The following is an 18,311-nucleotide window of genomic DNA, read 5'->3' as shown; positions in this document are numbered from 1 at the left end:
ATATCTGAAGAGCATTAAACTTAGATATTGGCTCTAAAAATCGTGGAGTGTATGAATTGTGTATGAATGTTGTATGAAATTTATGCATTCGTGAGAATGGGAGCTGGGCATCTTGGACTGTACATTTCTAGTCTGAGGCTGGAGATAAACTGAGAAAAGAGAAACAGTTTTAGTGTACAAAGGTAGTTGGTTGGTATACTTCCTGACTTAAAAATAGAAAATAGGGGCCAGGGAGATGGCTCAGTGAAATAAGTATTTCCCTGGCAAGCGCAAGGGCCTGAGTTGCAGAGCTAGAGAAGTGTGCACACACATGAGCATTTATGTGTTTCACAGTTCCTTGGGATATATTTAACCTAGGTGGTGTCCACGGTGCACATGGCCGCGCGTCTGTGGTACCCGCTGTGAGCCTGTATGCTTCCAGGTGCGTTCTTCACTGACTTGCTCTGTATCGCCTGGGTCTGACCTCTGCAAACAGGCTTCGCGGGCTCCTAGGTCGGGTAGTGGCCATCTGGGCTCCCAATGAGGAGAACTGGGACAGGAGGCTAGGAAAGGCCAGGTGTCTAGCCTAAGCCTCTAGGCCTTGGGTGGTGTCTCAAAGAGCAGCGGCCTGGCTCCAGCCTGCCAGAAAGGCTGCCTTGCTTGCAGCTCCCATTGTTTTCTGTTTCTTCAGCCCAGGGCTGGGAATGACTCCCTGCTGTCACTAAGCTCCTGTGAGTCTCTGACACCTGTGGAACCAATCTCCTGTTATGTATGTTTGTAGTGGTCTTTATTGTTCTGATTCGATCCTGACTGACACACAGGTTGTGATTAAACACATTATCCTTTAGCGTAGATTAGTGTTAAGGCTTGTGTTTGATCCCCCCCCCCCCCCCGTGTCTCTTGTGGTCATAGATGGGGATTTTCCAGGGGTGGTGGGATCTAGAGTGTGGGACACTGGATTTGATATGGTGTAATGCCATACTCAAAGGCACTAGGATTAAGGATATGAGGGCTGCTTATACCCTAGAACAATATAAGGGGGGCAGGAAGATGCTGCTAAGGTCTTCCCTTGCTGCTTTGCTGCCTTCTTTCTATCATGAACTGTCTTCCCTCTGCCATGCCACCCTGCCTTGGAGCCCGCTGATTATAGACTGAAACCTTTGTAAACCATGGGCTAACTAAACCTTCTCTCGTGGCATATTATTTTTTTTTAAGGAAGGGTCTACAGGGTATTCAGGGTCTCACTACTAGATTGGACTCGTGGTGATCCACCTGTTTACAGCTTCCCACGAGCTGGGATTACAGGTGTGTGCCACCATGCCCAGTCTCATTCGCCCTCTCAGAGTGCCCCAGGGGCGGGGCCAGCACAGCAGGTCTGGGGATTGAACCCCTGGCCCCTGTGCCTGCTTGTAGGCACTTTAATCCACTGAGCTAGTTGGCCGGCCCTTCCCCTGTCACTTTTGGTGTCAGGTATTTTATCTCAGCAGTGAGAAAAGTAAGACAATTAGCTATTAGCCAATCTCCTTTCTTCCTTTCTTTTTTTGGGGGGATACTGTGGATTGAACCTAGGGCATTTGCACTGAGATATATCCCCAGCCCTTTTTCAATTTTTATTTTGAGACAGGACCCTGCTAAGACACTAGGTTGCCCTGCCTAGGCTCACATATGCCATCCTCCTCCCATAGTACTGAGATTATAGGTGTGTGCCACCATTCTCAGATTATTATTTCTAATTATTTGTTAGAAAAAGTAATTCCTTACCTACTAAAGTTATATTTAACACCCAGTAAAATTTTAAAATGTCTAAGTGTCATAAATGCTTGTGAATTCCACCTTCATGAGCTTCAAGCAGTGGTTTAATTTTACTCAATATTTTCATATGATAAATGTAATGGAAATAGTGAATCAGATGCCAAGAAATGAATGATATTCATAATGGGCCTACTACTCCTTTTAAGAAATAACTCACATTTATTCTTGAACTAATATATAGACAGTACTGGCTTTCTGCAGTAGTGTCAAGGAGAAATGATCCGGTAATGGTTGCAGTAAAAGAAATGTTCATAATTTTGGAACTTGAAAGTAATTCTACCTTCCCCATTAAATGATTTGTTTTTATTATTTCATTATTACTTGTAGTGTCTTTCCTGAGGCTTTGCCTCAAATCCTTTCTCCTGCTAACTGCAAATTAAAATGAACTATATCTGAAAGGAATGTTTTTAGTAGACTGTCTCCAAAGGGCTTTCAGCTACAGCAAGATACTTTGGCAGCTACTCCTTCTCCTCTCTGCCTTCCTCATCTGACCCAAGACTGATGGGCTGTAAGAAAAGTACATGAAAGAGCTAGAATTTCAAGTACGGGCTTCGGCACTGTATCAAGAGAGTTTGTGAATGTCAGATGAAGCACATTTATCAGGCACTCTGAAATCGTAGTAGAGGCATTTACAAAGTGACGAGCATCCAGCAATCGAAAAAGGCCTGTCTTGCCAGATGAGTGATTTCAAAGAATTTCTGGGTGGTAGCTGGTGGATGTAAGAGTGGGGACAGAATAAAGAGAATAAAGGGAGCCACCCCATACTACATGAGTAAGAGTTAGGGAAGGCCAGACCTGAGGGAAAACTTCCACGGTGAGCAACTTGGGAGACTAGGTAGTTCAGAGACATCAGCGGAATGGAGGGTGCAGCTGAAGCTGTGGCAACAAATAAAATGCCACAAAAGAGCAGTAAGCCCAGTAGGGAAAACAAACCTCAATGACCTTGCACTCCTTTGAGATCACACAATAATATGCTGGCATAGTAGTGAGGAGTTTCCTTCACTAATGTGGACTGGCTCCCTAATAAGTTCTTTTAATAAAGGTAGCAAATAATTACATAACACTGCAAAGAGTACATTGTATATTCATTTTAATACTCAAAACTCTAGGAAGAAACGAAACTACAGAGTGGCTAGTCTGAGAACTAGTAACTAGTAACTCTGGTAACTGAACCACATCATGCTAAAGGCCCCAACTGACAAGCCCCTTCCAGGAACAAAAATACAAATCTGCTGGCCTCATTCTGAAGTGAAAACAAGTGAAGACAACCAGATATTTGGAGAAAGGCTCCCGATAAGCATCCTTAGAGAAATTTGAGAAGCTGTTACATCATTGAAAAAAGATACAACAAAGGAATAACTAAGAAACTGTCAAAAGTCCTAGCATATTTTTTTTAAAAAATCATAAAATATGTGTGTATGCATGTGTGTGTAAAACAGAAGCTTTGGAATATATAATTTCAATGATCTCCAAGAGTGAGGCAAAGAGATGGATGTCATAAGCAAAAAGAAAGGAGTCTCCAGGGGCAACCCAGGATGTTGCACACCATTTTGGCCAGTATGGTTGTGAGAAAGTGAAGAAATGAAGACCAGATACAGAAAGCTGGGATCAGGAAGAGCCCTCTCTCCAGATGGGGAGAAAGGGACCACTCAGCCACTACAGTGCCTTTATTCATACTTTCCGCAGGTTGATGTCACATGACACCGCTCTGCCTACCAACCTGTTTGCTTGAATAGCCCGGGCCATGGTGGTCTCTGGACTGGAGCGGTTTGTTCACTTGGCTCCCTTCCTGCTCTTCATTTTTGGGACAACCTTATTCCAGCCCCACACATGTGATCTCCAGCTTCTGACACTCTCCACAACACAGACACACAGACACACAGACACACACACACACACACACACACACACACACACACGGATAGTAAGAAATAAAAGACATTTCCCCATGGCTGAAGGATATGACTCTCTTAGACCTGGAGCCATTACATTTATACACTGGAGCAAAGAACAGATCCTCTATGACATTTGAAATCTGTTCTATAACCAAAACTAAGTACTGTGCTCTCCATATAGATTAGTTTAGGAATTGAAAATAAGTAACAGGATTTGTATATATGTGACCCAAAAATAATGTTACGTAATTTAGGGTTAGGAATCATTTTTAATAGCTAATTGGGGTTTTGCTGGAGTTTATAGTTGCCTTTCTGAGATATTTGTCATTATTTTATTCCTCAAGTTTATCTAACTTCATGATGTAATCAGGTGTTCTGTCAAGTTTTCTTTACTCTTCCTGGGCTTGAGTTTAATCAACTTTCCTCTGACTCTGGGTATTCACTGGATTTAACTACTACCTGGAGCCTACATTTTATTCTTTCTGATTTCATTTCTTTTATTTGTTGCAGTCAGATGTAACTTGTTAAGAAAAAAAAAACCTGTAGGTGCTAATTTTCCCTTGATCTTGTATTACGTTACCATAGTTAATTGATATGCCTTGGCAAAGTGCATTTTTAGGTTGAACTCCTTGATTTTTCTGGAATTTGAAAAATTTTCCCATGCTTTTATTATCCGTGGTTCCTTAGGATGAGTCTAATTTAATTTGAATTCTTTTTCATAATCATTTATTTATTTATTTGATACAGGCTCTCATACACAGGTCAGACTCATAGTGATTGTCCTGTCTCAGCCTCCTCAGCACTGAGATCACAGGCATGTGCCACCACACCCAGTTTCAGTGGCCTCGCACCTGGGGCTCCGGAGCCGGCATGGCACGTGGTACCAGGAATCAAACTCAGGTCCTTGCACTTGCCAGGCAGGCACTTAGACCACAGAGCTATTTTCCTAGTCCCTAACTTCAAGTCTTGTTCTATTAATAAGAACATTTCCCTCCTGACTGAAACACTTCCCCAAAGGCCCCATCTCCCAACACTGCTGCATTTGGGATTAAGTCACAAACATGAATTTGGAGAACACATTCAGGTCATAGCACCTCCTCAGTCCCTACCCCAAAGCATTCAGCCCACACTCCTTGGAAAGCAGAGTGAAAAAGCAAGGAATTATACAAACTTTGCCAAATGTCTGTCTGTCTGTGTCTTTCATTCATTCCTTCTTCCTTTTTTTCTTTTTAAGTATGAGGATTGAACCTAAAGCCTTTGCATTGAGCTCCACTCCCACTACTTTTATTTATTTATTTATTTATTTATTTATTTATTTATTTATTTTATTTTGAGGCAGGGTCTTGCTAAATCCTTATGTTCCTTAGGCTAGGCTTGAACTTGTGACCCTCCTGTCTCAGCCTTCCTGTGTGCTAGGATTACTTCTTACTATCTAAAAAACAAGAGTTGATATTGGAATTCCAGAAAGAAAACTGAGAGCCAGGGAGATAGTTTGGCATAAGTGCCTGCCTGGCAAATGTCAAGGATGCTGGCACCATATCCCATGCCAGCCCCACTCCATGTGGGCCACTAAAACCAGGCACAGTGAGTCTAAAGGATCACTATGAGTCTGAGCTGTGTAGCAAAACCCTGTACCAAATAAATAAATGATTTAAAAATTTTAAAAACTGAATTCCAATCACCTACCATGTAACTCATATTTCACTTTTCCAGAGAGAAAGAAATGGAAAGAGGAAAGGGGGAAGCAGTCAAGAGAACAGGGCTCTGAATTGCCATCATCTGTGTGCACCTCTGGCTTTCCCACTGGGTTGGAGAGTCCATGTCAACCACGCATTGCAGAGACCTGAGCCTTCCAAGGTGCCCAGCAGACATTAATACTTGAATGCAAAGTAAATGAACAAATGAAGCTTGCAAAATGGTGCTAAATGCAGTGAGGTTGTGCCCAGGTAGCTGTTACTCCCCATTGTCTAAGAGGGTCTCCTGGACTTCTGCCAGCTGTCCTCAGGGACACTCCAGCTGTCCCTCCTTTGAGTGTGGTCCGATAGCATGGCATGGTCATCAGACAACTTCTGTGGCAACTTGTCACCACCCTATAAAGTCAACACTTGTGTGTCTGATCTTAGCCCAGATTTCTTCCACCTAGATCTTACTGATTAAACTTGTTGATTTCATAAGTCAATAATCCCTTCACGCTCGCTTACTAATCATGTGGATTAAGTCACATCATAACAACTCTTTACAAGGTCTACACACAATACACATAATGCCTGCAGCTCAAAGTCAACTTTAAAAATATCATAAAAGTCACAACAAAGAAATCATTACTAACCCACAGGATCCCTACCACTTGGGTACCTCCCATGGGAGCTTCCTGCCAATCCTCCTTAAATCCTGCTCTCAGCCTGTGATTCCTGAGATAGAAACCCATCTGCCTCAGATCTGGAGTCCCTTGCCCAGGGTTGAAAGCCATCCACAAGCTGACCAGGTCTGGCTCCACATATGTCTCACTTCTTCCAGCATGCACAACCTGCCTCACAGCCCTGTAGTGACCATTCACATTTCCAGCCCTGTGTCCAAGTAGCTTCCCCTTCCTAGGAACATTTCTTTCCCATCCACCTCTCTCTTTCTGATTAAACTTATTGACTGAAGTAGGAAAGTTGAATGGACGTTTCTTTCCAGTACCCCTCCTCCAGGGAGACCTCTCCAACTCATCCAGTCCTGTGGTTCCATAGACTCTCCATGGCCTTCCTTGCTTGTGCCTAACCAGCCACACTGCCCCTTCATCATCTGTCTGGGCATCTTGCCAGCAAGAAGAAGGACCTATATATTTTGGCTCTGTTTCCCAGAGTACTGTGGGTGTTACTTCAGAATTCTGATTGAGTCAAAGGAGCTCAACCCAGGTGGCTAAGGTCTTGTACTTCCCCCCTAGCTCCTCGGGACACTTGAGAGAATCACCAGCATAATCAGAGTTTAAATCTGGGCTTAATTCCAGGCCTCATTCTCCCAGTTCTTCCCGAAAACCTTATTTCTATAATTTTTTTAGAATGAGGAGCAGAGGAGTACTTGCCAAGGTCTTGCCAAGCTTGTTTCCACTAATGTAGTACTATGCATGTTACAGACTAAGCTGTCCCTGCTGTATAGAGGACAGAATTTCTAAGAAGTAGGGATTATAATGTCAGGAAGGAGAGTTGAGGACATTGCTCAAAATGCAGATGCCCCTCTCCTCTCAAGGAGGAATCTCCTAGATTATATTACAGAGATGTGGTGTAAAAAGTAAGACTGTCCTATGATACTACTGTGGCTTGGGAGTTTTTGCAAGGGAAATAATATAACAGAGGACACATTTTATAAAGAATCACCCAGGATAGGGCCGGCCAAATAGCTCAGCAGATTAAAGCATCTGCAAGCAGGCGCAGGGGTTGGGGGTTTGATCCCCGGGCCTGTCCTGCCAGCCCCGCCCCCAGAGCATGCTGAGACGGAATTGAGACTGAGCGTGGTGGCGTGCACCTGTAATCCCAGCTCTTGGGAGGCTGTAAACAGGTGGATCACTATGAGTCTGACCTAGTAGTAAGACCCTGAACACCCTGTAGACCCTTCCCTAAAATAAAAAAATAAAAATTAAATAAAATTTAAAAATTACCCAAGAATGATATACAAATGCAGAAAATCCATCTACATGCTAAATACTAAAGAATCCGGCTGAGGGTCTAGATCCTAATATCCTGCATGAGTCCAGCTGGAAACCTAGAGCTCATAACAATGCCTCCCACAAGTCCAGCTGGAGGCCTAGAGCCCACAGCAAAGTCTTATGCAGGCCTGCTTTGCGCATCTGTGCTGTGAAGGCCCAAAGGTCAATGGTGGGAGCTCGGAAGTCTATGCCAGCAGGATGAAGGAGTTGTGCTATCAGGCTGAGGCATCTGAACTGGAGCAAGGAAGCAACATTCAAGGTAAGAACCAGAGCTCCCCCAAAAGTACCACAACCATACTCAGCAACAAGGTCCCAGTCTCCTCTAGCAATGGGAAAAGCCGAGTTCCATCAGGAAACCAAGGCGACAAGCTTCTGCATGAGGCTGAGCAGCCCACCATCTTCCCCTCCGGAGCCAGGAATCAGTGCTCAAGATGAGGACCAAAGCTCCTCCAGAGTTCATTGGGAAAGCTAGCATGACAATGTCCTCCAGCAGAACAGCCCAAGAGAACTAGCAGCTTCTAGCAGCTGCAACAACCTCTCCAAACAGCATCCCTAACAGCGTTTTGGCAGCTTCTCCTGTTCTGCTTTTATGCTGCTGACAACAACCCTCAGATGCGCCTTCTGCACCCAGCATCATGCTAGTTTAATCCAGCTAGGTGTAAGAAGTTGACCACCAGTTAGAAATCCACTATAGATACCCAGGTCCAAAGAGTGTCCCACTTCTGTACTTCTCTAAAAATCACATTCCTCATGCTCCAGGGCTGGAGAAGAATCTAATACCACGATTGCTGGGCATCCTTGTCCCCTCTACAGGCTTTCAAGGGACCAGGGAAAATGGGAGTGTTCTAATTTTCAGACCATGGTGCTGGCCACTGTGCTTTGTGACTCTCTGTGTTAAGCCAGTCAGGGCCCAGGGACAGGTCAGGGCTTCTTCTCACTGTGCTGTCATCTCTACTGGCCACAGGTTAGTATTCTCAGGAACCCGACCCCAGATCTCAAACCCAGGGCACATAGTGCTGAGCACCATAGGCTCTCCTGTGGTCATGCAGGTGTGTAGGACACTGGCCCCTGTCAACCTGGAAACCTGTCCCCTCTACACACATGCACACACGTATACACATACATGCAAACATACACTTGGACACCCTGGCTTAGGGATTTCACCAACAGGGCTGAAACACACTGCCCCCCCTTCAATCATAGCAATCATCTCCACTATCTTCAATAATTTGTCTTAAGTCTGGATTTCAAACAAAAATCTGAGTGGAGACAGTTTTTCCTGGGAAGCCAGAAACATCTCTATTTTAGGCTTAGAAGCACAAAGAGCTATTTTTCTCCCTAAGGAAGAAAAGCTAGCCAGCCCACAACACAAAACTCAAGGCAAGGAAAAAAATTACCTTATCATTCCTTTTTGCTGATAAGGCTACAGCAGTAAAAAGGGTATGACACCAATTAACTTCTCTGCCACCCTGAGTTTCATGGATCAACACTCAGCCTGTGGAGGGGGTGGGGGTGAGGTGGCCAAAAGCACTAACAAAGGAAGTTTGGACCCCTGATGAAATCACAGGGGAAAGCTCAGAGAAGCCCCACACAGAGCCCGAGTGAGCAGCATTAACTGAAGTGGGTGCCACTAAGCCCTGTGACAAACTGAAATGCGGAAATGACAACCACCTCACATTTCCTGCGCAGCAGTTGGAGCAGGGCTGGCGTGAGGAACTAGACTGCCAGATTGTGTCTCGTGGCAAGAGAGGCCCTGCAGACGGGCAGCCTGCAGGGTGCTGCTCCAAGGGACACCCTTCTCCAACACGTGGGCATGTGGGGAGGCTGACATGGCCCTGTTTAGGAAGGACAGTGGAATGAGAGAGCCTTCCAGGGTTGAAAAAATAAAAGAGCTCTGGCTATGTGGAAGATATCACAGACTGATAAATCCCTATGCAGATACCCAACCTTACTTTAAAACCCAACTGAGCACAAGAATCTAAAAACATTTTCACAAGTGAAGGTTGATCAAGAGGAGGCAGGGAGGGCACACAGCACCACCCTCTCCCCCTCCCACCCCACCAAAGGGTCAGCTGGTTATGCAGCCCACTATGGCTAACAGCAGCCCAAGCAAGTATGGGGAAATCTGAAAATAAACTCTCACTTAAAGAATTAGGGCAAGGCTTTGAAAGATGATTACTACAGCCAAGCTTCCTTATTTAGTAATGTAAGCAATTAGAAATTTATCTTGATAAGTATATCTGTATAAACTTCTTAGGATGGGTAAGATGTTTGATATTCAGACAGATAGTGAGGTTAAGTCCAACTGCATATGTTGTAGGGTAATAATAAGCTTGTCTTCTGGAGGATTAACAATCTAAGTTTGGAGACCAAAAATTAGAGAAATAGAAGGGCTGCAAGGACAGCCAACATTTTGGTCCTAGCCTTTCAAGGTCAGTGAAGATTCAGGGCATAGGAGAACCTGTACTGTAACATCATGTAACTCAGTTGTGTCCCAGATTTTCTGATCAAGGAGATTATGGAGCCACAGAGCAATGTGATCAATGATGCAGAGTGTGCCTAAGGAGAATAACATGTTATAAAACTATGATAAGGAGGACTGGGGAGATGGCTCAGTAGAATAAGCACTTGCCTGGCAAGCACAAGGACTTGAGTTAAATCCCCAGTTCCACCAAAAAAAAAAAAAAAAAAAACCAACAACAACTATGATAAGCCTGTTCATTAAACCTACCTAACAGGGCCAGGGAGATGGTTCAGTAGAATAAGCACTTGCCTGGCAAGTGGAAGGACCTGAGTTCAATCCCTGGTTCAGCCAAAAAACAAAAAACTCCCACCTAACTACATTTTTCCATGCATTGTAAAGAAAGAAGAAAGCTGTGTTCTTTCAGCCATCTGAGAGACAGTGGTGAGAATTCTAGGAGAGAGGAAAGGATGTCCAACAAAGACCATCTGTTGTAGTGGGAATGCAATCATGGCATCCACATAACCCAAATTTTCTAAAATATGTAATATTCTTTCTTACTAACACATAGTTACCACCTAACATTTGACTCAGAAATGATGGCCCTTGGGGAGTTAATAAAGTTATATACACATAAATCTGTAAAACACAACAAGTTCAGCACCATGTCAAGTATACCAAACCGTATGAATTCACACGAGCAAGAAACCTCTCACCTGGAACAGTTGAGTTACAGTCCTGTGATTAATTTAATGGTTAATTTAATCAAATAATTTAATGATTTCATTTGATTGCCAAATGAAAATTGTATATAATATGTACATTACTATATTCAGAACAAAGAAATGGTCAAAAGAAACTCCAACTTGGTTTCATTGCATAAATCTTACATTCAGTACTACAATGTATAACAGAACATAAAACTATAATACTGTACTATACAGCACAATCAGCAAAACTTACAGTATTATACTGTAGAAGAATCTGCCATAAGACCACACTGGTCTTTTTGTTCCTACATTGTGAGTCTGAATACAGGATGTAAGTACAAGCAGCAGGTAGTAAATCTGAACAGTAATTAAACAGGTAGGTGTATGTTAAATGAGTAATAGCTACGTATTCATAGGCAGGTACTACTAACACCAGTCATTTTTATTTTTATTTTTTTTTAACCAAATACATTTTATTTTTTTTTCTTTTCAAAGTTTTATTGATAAACATATAGCAATGAGACAGTTTCAAATCAAATCGAAAGTACAGTTTCAACAAATAATATACTGCATATATTCTTCTTAGTGGTTAACACCAGTCATTTTTAGAACATTTTTATCATCTCAGAAAAAAAACCCTGGTACCTTTTAGGTGTCGCCTTTCTAAACCTCCATCCCCATCTCCAAATCAGCCACCAATCTATTTTCCATAACTATAGATTTCCCACTTCTCAACATTTCATAGGAATAGAATCATATAACAGTCAATTATTATTTTGTGACTGGACTCTCTCACGTGGCAATATGGTACCATGAAAGGCTCAAGCTAGGAGTCTCCAATCAAACTGTCTCACTAGAGAGAATGGTACAGATGCAGAGTAGTGGAATGGGACTGGAGGCTGAGGAGAACCGTGGGGGTGGTGCTGGGAAGGAGCCATGGTTGGGTCATACATGTGCCCAGCAAGACAGCTTTGGGCTGTGAGAAAACACTGACCCATGAATGGCTGGAATGGCAGGCATATTATCTTACTAGCAGGAAATCTAGGGGTAGGTAATTCTAGATCTGGTCCAGAGCTTGTCAATACTGACAGGGATCCAGCTCTACCATCTTTCCATCTACCATCTTGGTGGAGTGGCTTTTATGCTCAGACCTCTCCTCTCACAGTTGCAAGATGCTAGTGCTCTTCAGGATATCACCTCTATGGAATTGCTTACAGACCGCGTGTTCCTTAGCAGAAGCAAATCTTTTCCCAGTGCCAACAGAGTTCCCTTTGTGTGCCATTGGCCAGGACCACATTACATTTCCACATGTCCATGCCTTAGTTTCAGGGTAGTCTGAGAAGATGCATATCTGCTCTTGCCAGGCTCTGTAGTTGGTACTGAGCTCTGTCAGCAAGAAGGGAGAAGCCATGTGGTTCTTGGGTAGGCAAACAACAGTGCTTGCTGCAAAGGCCAAAGGAGACCAGACTAATGCAATGCGCTTGGCCCATCAAAAACCAGCCTTACCTGAACATGGGAGGGGCTGGTGGGGCCAAAGGGCAGAATGAGGACAAGAAAGACTAAGGTGAATGGAAATGTATTAGGGTTGGTTCCTGGGAGGTCACTGGCAACTTCCAGTTGCTACATTCCAGTAACAGAGAGGAAAAATCTGACAGACTGCAGAGTTTTAAGAAAAAAGAAAGGAAGCAAAAAGGTACAGGAACTTTTAAAAAGCAGGAGAAGAATTGGGCAACCAGATCAATTAAAGGTATGTTTCAAGATGGGAAGACTTCAGGTAACAAGATAACTTATTGAGATTCTTATGCGGAGATTTTTACTACTGTAGGTCACATTTGCAGAAGTTTAAAAAATGAAGTAAATATAATAATAGGATATTTCAACATTAGAAATATGTTTGTTATCTATAGCCATACCACCCTGAACACGCTGATCTTGTCTGATCTCAGAAGCTAAGCAGGGTCAGGCCTGGTTAGTACGTGGATGGGAGAAATACGTTTGTTTAATATTAAAGGTAGAAGTTCTTCATAATCAACAGTTACCCTAGAAGCCAGAAAGGAAAGTGTTTGATGTCATACAAATTTAAATATGTTGTTTATTTAAATATATATTGCACATAAAGTCAGGACAACAATAAATAAGTAGAGAAGTGTGCATTCACAGCAAAATTTCATATGTGCCTAAAGATCCCTAATAAATAAAGAGTATCCACAAACTGATGAGAGACAAACAATCAAAAGAATAATAGAAAAAGTGGGCTGGTGGGATGGCTCAGTGGTCTAAAGCACCTACTTAGAACAAGCTTAACAAAGCACAGGGACCGCGGTTCAATCCCCCAGGACCACATGCCAGCCAGCCCTGCCCCCTGGTGGGCTGAGCTGCCCCCCCCCCCCCACACACATAAATAAATAAAATTTAAAAAAAAAGAATAATAGGCAAAAGATCTGGAAAAATGATTTACAAAGAAGAAAGATATATGGTATTGTAGTTAGGATTTGCAAAGAAAGCAATTTAATATAGGACACATAATTTATAGGATTATTTTATAATAGTCACCCAAAGAGTCAAATACAAAAGAGTGCAAGAAATCTATCCACACACTGGAGACCCAAAGAATCCAGCTGAGGGCCTGGATTCCCACAACAATGGCCTTTATGAGTCCAGCTAAAGACCTAGAGCCCATGGCGATGCCCCCCATGAATTCAACTGGGGGTTACAGGCCATGACAATGTCTCATGCAGGTCTATTTCACAAATCTGCACTGAGAAGGCCCGAAGGTCAGTGGTGGAAGCTAGAAAGTCTGTGCCAGTGGGATGAAGGATCTGTGCCAGCAGGCTGAGCAATCTGCACTGGAGTTAGGATTTAAAGTAAGGACCAGTGCTCCCTTGAAAAGTACTACAGCCATCCTCAGCAACAATGAGGTCCTGAGCATATCCAACAATGAGAACAGGCAAGTATTCATGAAAAAAAGCCAGGAGATTGAACAGTGCACTATCTTGCCCTCCAGAGCCAGGCAGCGGTGCTCAAAGTGAGGACTAAAGCTCCCCCAAAGTGAACCACAGCCATACTCAGAGACAAGGTTCTGAGCTCCTCTGACAAGGAGAACAACTGAGTTCATATCAGGAAAGTAGAAGGACAAAGCTTCTCCAGGACAACCAACAGCTCCACTTCTTTACCTCCAGTTCTCTTTCTTATGCTGTTGGCAACAACCCTCACATGGGCCCTCCAGACCCAGGTCCATGCTGATTCAGTTCAGCTGGGTGTTACAGGCTGGCCAGTTTTAAGTCTATCACAAATAGTCAATAAATTTACAAAAGCTATTCAAATTCACTGATAGAAATTCACTGATAGACGTGAAAAGTGTCTTAAACAAGAAATTACAGCCATTAACTGGCAGATGGACTGAAATCCAAAGATTGTTCTTTAGAGTATGTGTATTTTACCCATCAAATTGGTAAAACTTGGGGCTGGCGAGATGGCTCAGTGGTCTAAAGCACCTACTTAGAACAAGCAAAGCTAAGCAGGGACCGCGGTTCAATCCCCCAGCACCACATGCCAGCCAGCCCGCCCCCTGGTGGGCTGAGCTGACCACACGCATACACACACAATAAATAAATAAATAAATAAATAAATAAATGTTTAAAAAAAAAAAAAAACAAATTGGTAAAACTTAAAAAGGCCATTTCTGTAATCCAGGGTTTCTCCAGCATAGCATGGTTGACACATTGGACTGAAGAGTTCTTTTGGGGACGCATGGATTTTTCTGTCTTCACAAACTGCAGAGCACACACACTATCCCTCACCCACCTTGTACCCAAAGCCAAAAAGAAAAAGGTCTCCCAAAGTGTCCAAACGTTCCCTGGAGGACACAATTGCCCCTGCTTGGGAATTGCTGCTCTCATCCTTGGCTTCTCATCAGTGAAGTCAGTCAGAAACCGAAGTACTCCTTCAGCTCCTTTGAGTTGGTCAACACCAAATCTGCATATCTGTTTCCAGAGGCTGTTTTCCTCCAGAGCCACTAGAGGGGACACTGTAGCACAAAGAACAAAAGCAGCACCGGGAGAACTTTGTCTTCCTCTCCCCCTACATTTGTTTCAGTTTCTGATAGTTCGGCCTTAAATAAATAGTCTTTGATGTTGGGAGTGATGAACAATAACTGTGAAGTGTGTTGTCCTATGCCTCATGCCATAAAAGTCAGTGTGTTAGGTATACTGGGGAGAGAAAAATGGTCCTTCTTTGCTTAACATTCTTGGTAAGACAGTCAGATGAATCACCCCTCCAAAAGAAGATAGACATTTCCTTCCAGGAGGGAAGCCTGTGGGACACCAAAGCTGGAAGTTGAAAAATTTACTGTTCTTCCTGGTCTTGCTGATTCCAGGCTCCATGAGATTGGCCAGGTTTCTTGCTTTTTCTGTTTTTGTAATGTGACATAGTTGAGGAGTAGGAGTCTACAACTGAGACATTAAGTAACTCACAGAAGGTCAATGACTTCAGCGGTCAAGCAGGGTCTGGCCTATCTGCTTCTTGAGAAAGTTGTGAGGGCCAAAGGAGATGAAAGGTGATGTAATACACAAGTCTTTGGAGATAGAACATCCTGTGTGAGTTCAGAGCATGAGTTTGCAGATATCATGAGAGGGAAAGGAACAGGACAACTGAGAGATGACATGCGATGGGTAAATTCTCACAGCTAGGAGACATTCCTACTATAAATGCTATCAGCTACAGAAAGGGACTCAAAACTCCAAACTCTTGACTTCTGGTGGTACCTCCATACCTTGGATGATGGTCTCCATCTCTATCAAAATGGGCACACCACTTAGCTGCTGTTATAGTATATTCTTACGGGTTTTGTTTTTTTTTTTTTTTGTTTTTTAATGTATTAGGTTGTTACAGGGTCTCACCACACAGCTCGGACTCACAGTGATCCTCCTGCTTTCAGCCTCCCAGTGCTGGGATCACAGGTGTGCACCACTATGCCTAGACTCTGGCCAGCTCAGTCCACCCTGGGTGGGTGGGGCTGGCATGGCATGTGGTGCCTGGGATCAAACCTTGGTCCCTGTGCTTGCCTACGCAGGCACTTTAGTCTGCCAAGCTCTCACTGGCCCTCTTATAGGTTTCTTAAACACTTAATGAATGAAGTGAATAATCCACTCCAACAAATGATGGGGGGATACTAGGGATTTAACTGAACCCAGACCCTTTGCACTATATCCCCAGCTCTATTTATTTCTTTATTTTTATTTTGAGAGGGGGCATAAGTCTCCAAATTGACCATGCTGGCTTCATGTTTCTTGTCTCCCTCACCACTGCTTTTTAAACATTTTTTAAACAGTTATAAAGCACCATAGGAAATATGTTTCACAGAGAGGCTTGACTCACATACTTATAAAATTGAAATAGAACTTTAACTTCTAATGTACGTGGATATTTTCTATTTTGCCTTCTTTTACTCTATTAGCTAAAACCAATGCTGACCTACTAAATAATGAGTCCTGAAGATTTTTTTCTTGCTTTTTCTTTTATTTTTCCCTTTTCTTTTGATTCCAGGCCCTTGCATTTGCATGAGAAGATTTTGTGGAAGGAGAGGAGGGTGTACTGGGTCCCCATGCTGGGCTTGGGAAGAAGCAGGCGATATGACTCCTATACATTATTGGGGAGCCTGAAAGATGAACTTTTTAATTTTCCAGGGGCTAACACTCTGCAGAATAATTCAGGAAGAACAACAGTTCCAAATTAAAACTCCCCAAATGACATTAAATGTGTGAGGGGAACCACTGGGCAGTAGCCTCCTGTCTGGATTCTCAGGGATCATGGTCCAAACCCCACACCATTCACTAGAATATAGATGGGCTTAATGTAACCACCACGACAAAAAAAATCTTAAAACCCAACATTTATTGAGTTCTTACTGTATACTAGACATTTCACTAAGCACTTTATATGAGTGATGGAACATAAACTAAGTTTGAGTGTTCCCTGATTTTCTTCTCTTCTTGCCTACTAGAGTTCTGACTTAGTCACCCCAATGTCTTCTTTGGCCCCATCAGCTGAAGAACCAGACTGGAACGGGACCTGAGAAAGAGTGGTAGGGTGTGGAGACAAAGCTTTGTAGGGATCTGGGGGAAGGAGGGGCAGGAAGAAGCTGTGGGACACAAGGGCTTGGATGAGAGCATAAAAGGACATCAAGAAGCAATGTAGAGGCTCTGTATAGTGTTAGGGAGATGCAGATGTTAAATGCAAGTTCACTAGAAATTTCTTTTTGGTGCCTGGACTGATTTCTGGGACTGCAGCACCACCCTGAGACGGGGTGAAGGGGGTCAAGATTCCAGGAGTGTTATATATGCATTACCTCACTTAAGTTTTGACACAAACCCATGAGGTAGTACTATTATTCTCTTTTTTCAGATGAAGACAAGAAGGTTGATATAGGTTGATCAGCTTTAATACTAAAACAGCCAGACCTGAAATTCTGTCTTTCAGTCACCAAAGCATAAGTTCTGAACAAGTATGTGAGCAAATATGATGTCCCTTATAAACCATATCAGTTAAGAAAAAAATACTTAAAAATAAATTTAACAAAAGACATGTAAGAGTGCCACATTGAAAATACCAAAACATTATTAAAATAAATTACAGATCCAAATACATGGGCAGACTTCCCAGGCAGGTAACAAACACCAACATTCCAGCTAGATTTTCTACCCATTTTCCTGTACATGAAAAAAAATTGCATTCTTCTTTATAGCTGGATGATACTGCGCTGTATATGCATACACCACATTTTCTATATGCATTTGTCAGCTGATGGGCACTAGGCTGGTTCCAGATCTTGGCTGTTATGAACTATGCTACAATAAACACAGGAACACAGGTATCTTTATGATGTGCTGACTTAATTCTTTCACCACCCTTACAAATTTCTAAACATATTCTGAAGCTGCAATGATAACAACAGTGTGGTTCTGCCATATAACACCCACCTCGGGCCAGTGAGATAGCTCGGCGATCTAAAGCGCCTGCTTAGGCACATTAGGCAAGCATGCAGAGACTGTGGTTTGATCTCCGGCCCCCCGTGCCATGCCAGCCCTCCCCACGGGGCAGGCTGAGCTGGCCAAAATAAAGGAAAAAGAAACTGTCTAGATCAAGAGAATAAAATTAAGAGTCCAGAAATGAACACTAATATTCATGGCTAATTGATTTTTGGCAAAGAGCTTAGAGGAATAAAGGAAAAAATAAACTATCCTTTAAACAAAAAAAAGCACCATATTTTGAAACAGTTTTGTATATACAGACTCACTGTGAAATACTTTTTCAACAAATGTTTTTGGAATAACTGGAAATAAACATGAAAAATAAATTTGGATTTCTACCACACACCATAAATAAAAATAAATTAGAGTGGATCACAGACCTAAATGTAAAAACTGAAAGCGCAGGTATAAGTTTTCATGACCATAAGCTGGATAATGGATTCTCATCTATAATACCAAAAGCATGAGCAATAAAAGAAGAAATTGATAAGTTGAACTTTATCAAAATTAAAAAATTGCTTGCTTAAACTAAGATAAGAAAGTAAAAAGACTACCCACAGACAGGGAAATAATATTTTAAAATATATAGCTGACAAAGTACTTGTATCCAGGATATATAAAGAGCCTCTACAGGGGCTGGTGAGATGGCTCAGTGGTCTAAAGCACCTACTTAGAACAAGCTTAGTAAACCACAGGGACCACGGTTCAATCCCCCAGCACCACATGCCAGCCCGCCCC

Source organism: Octodon degus, unplaced genomic scaffold (genome assembly GCF_000260255.1).
Source record: "Octodon degus isolate 3935 unplaced genomic scaffold, OctDeg1.0 scaffold00028, whole genome shotgun sequence".
In the NCBI taxonomy this organism is placed as follows: Eukaryota; Metazoa; Chordata; class Mammalia; order Rodentia; family Octodontidae; genus Octodon; species Octodon degus.
Note: the sequence above shows the minus strand (reverse complement) of the source record.